The sequence below is a fragment of the Malaclemys terrapin genome, chromosome 12 (assembly GCF_027887155.1).
Source record: "Malaclemys terrapin pileata isolate rMalTer1 chromosome 12, rMalTer1.hap1, whole genome shotgun sequence".
NCBI classification, from domain to species: Eukaryota; Metazoa; Chordata; order Testudines; family Emydidae; genus Malaclemys; species Malaclemys terrapin.
Window position 1 is genome coordinate 38,310,093 of NC_071516.1, and position 2,782 is coordinate 38,312,874.

Consider the following 2,782-nt stretch of genomic DNA (forward strand, 5'->3'; position numbering starts at 1 on the left):
CTTTAGCAGTGCCCCTTGTTGCTTCATGTGATGTGTTTCGGTCTTGTGTCCCTTAGTGCATCGCTTTGAATGTTCCTTGGTCCCAAGAAAATGTAATTTACTCTGCTCATCTGTCCATCTCTTCCACTGTGTCCTTCCCCATCTCACTCTCCTTTCGTTATTAAAATTCCACAGGAACATTTCTGCTCCTCATAAAAAGAGCAGACATCCAATGGGGGTTCTTCTTCCTTCAGAGAATCACTCTTATCCTGCAGAGAAAGAATAATGCATCACTTAGATGTCAGCATGTGCAATTTACATCAGCCCATCACCTATTGTGATATTCTGCCAACAACAGATGTTTACGGTTCCATTACTCAGTGGTTCAAACGCTCGTTCTGGCAATTGGGTGGTGTGGGGTTCAAGTCTTGCTGTGGCCACATTTAATTTGTGCTAGGGGCATTTGATCCAGTGGTGCAGGCTAATTTCTTCTCTTCCTTTATTGACACCAGCAATTCACCAAAGCAATGTAGACACCCAGTTTCTCTTATTTTCATGGCATCCAATTCCCTTAGGCACTTTTCAGGGTGGTTGCAAGTCAGGATTGAGGGGCACCGGCAGAACTGTGTGCGGAAGAAGCATGGTAAATGGGCCTTTAAATTTACCCTGATTATAAGATCAGCTGTGAAGAGCAAAAATTGATGAAATGTCCAGTCACATAGAACAATAAGAGTAGATTGGGAAAGGTGCAAATTGTGACCGAAAGACCGAGTTAGTCCAAACAAAATGGCCTCCCAATATAACTCAAGACCCTGTATTAAGATCAAACACAAGAAGTGTGGGACCAGAAATCAATGGACCAAAACTAGTGTGTCATAAATTAGTCCTAAATGGTGACAAAAACAATGAGGCGGGGGGGGGGCTGTTCCATCCATCCCTCCCTTTGAGGTCCTTGAAAAAGACCAGTTTGGGAGATAAATTGAGAGAGGAGAGGAAGAAAATGCAACAATTACTGACTGAATGCAGGGGAAGGAGCGAGCTTTACCATCATGGCTGCCACAGTGGCCATCTCCTGGAACCATGGAATCCAGCATGACACCCCTGGGCCTCCTTCATCCTAATCCCACGAGACATATTGACCAAACCAGGCAACAGAGAGAGGGACCCAGATGACATGGCCACCCACCTCAACCAGTTCCGTCTAAGTCTCAGCCACACCTGCAAGATGAGATTTTGTCTCCCCACCATCATGTATCCTTTTCATTCTCTACCTTAGTTCTTCTCTTTCCTATCCCTCTCCTTTGTCTTTCTATCTAATAAGAGTCTGACTTAGCCAGCCAAGACTGGATATTTGGCAACACTGCTGTGAGCCTGTGTCCTACACAACCCGATGCGGGTACCAGTTTGCCAGGTCTCTGAGTGACTGATCAGACCGTGATGCCAGGCCTGTGTTTCTTCAGCTGCATAGAATGTGGACTATGCAGTCTATGACAATGATTAGGCTGGAACACATGACTTATGAGGAGAGGCTGAGGGAACTGGGATTGTTTAGTCTGCAGAAGAGAAGAATGAGGGGGGATTTGATAGCTGCTTTCAACTACCCGAAAGGGGGTTCCAAAGAGAATGAATCTAGACTGTTCTCAGTGGTACCAGATGATAAAACGAGGAGTAATGGTCTCAAGTTGCAGTGGGGTAGGTTTAGGTTGGATATTAGGAAAAACTTTTTCACTAGGAGGGTGGTGAAGCACTGGAATGGTTTACCTAGGGAAGTGGTGGAATCTCCTTCCTTAGAGGTTTTTAAGGTCAGGCTTGACAAAGTCCTGGCTGGGATGATTTAGTTGGGAATTGGTCCTGCTTTGACAGGGGGTTGGACTAGATGACCTCCTGAGGTCCCTTCCAACCCTGATATTCTATGATTCTATGAATAGTGGTTAGAGGATGAGAGGGTGGATCTTGGTCAGGGTTTGTGCAAAACCTGGCACAGAATGGGGCAGGAATAATTGGATGTGGAGGGGCTCTGGGGACAGAGTGGGGTGGGAGGGGATCATGGGAGTGGGAGGAGGTAATGGGTGGAGTTCCATGGAGAAGACAGAGCCCTGCCCCATGCTGCCTCCATCCATCTTCCCCCCTACCCCCACTGCAGGTCGATCCAGTGACAGACACAGCCATGGCTCTGAAGGGACCCTGCCCAGCTCTCCTGCTGCCCCTCGCTTTGCTGGTCGCCTGCCTGGCCCTGTCCAGCGGGGATCCATGGAATCCGCTGAATGACATATTCCGGAGACAGCACGTGAACAACCCCAAGAACAAAGCCATCAACAACAAAGTCTACTGCAACATGATGATGTGGGACCGGGGCATATTCTGGAAGTACACCAACACCTTCATCCATGCGCCCCTCAACACTATCAATGCCGTCTGCAAAGCAGATGGCATACCCGTTGGGGACTTCAAACGCAAGAACAAGAAGGAGTTCACAATCACCACCTGCACATTTAACTTCGGGACCTTCTCTTTCAACGGACTCAATGGCAAAAACAAGATTGTCCTCGCCTGCTTGAATGGACTCCCTGTGAAATTTGTGAGGCACATTTAGGACCCAGCCAGGGTGTGGAAGGCAAGAGGGGGACCCTGCTGCTTGCTCTAACCCTGCTCTGTCCCTTCCACACTGGCCACGGCACCTGGCTCCTCACCCACCTCTAAACACTAGTAAGATGGTATACGTGTTTTCACCCCTCAACCTCCGCTGCCCCTGTGCCCATTATACAGTATAGCCGCCCCTTCCCCGCCCTCTGCTTCCCCTAGT

At 48.6% G+C, this 2,782-nt stretch overlaps 1 pseudogene; it reads left to right on the top strand.

The window, feature by feature from the left end:
* The first annotated feature begins 2,058 nt into the window (after positions 1–2,058).
* Positions 2,059–2,572, top strand: LOC128846304 (ribonuclease-like; annotated as a pseudogene).
* Positions 2,573–2,782: the final 210 nt, after the last annotated feature.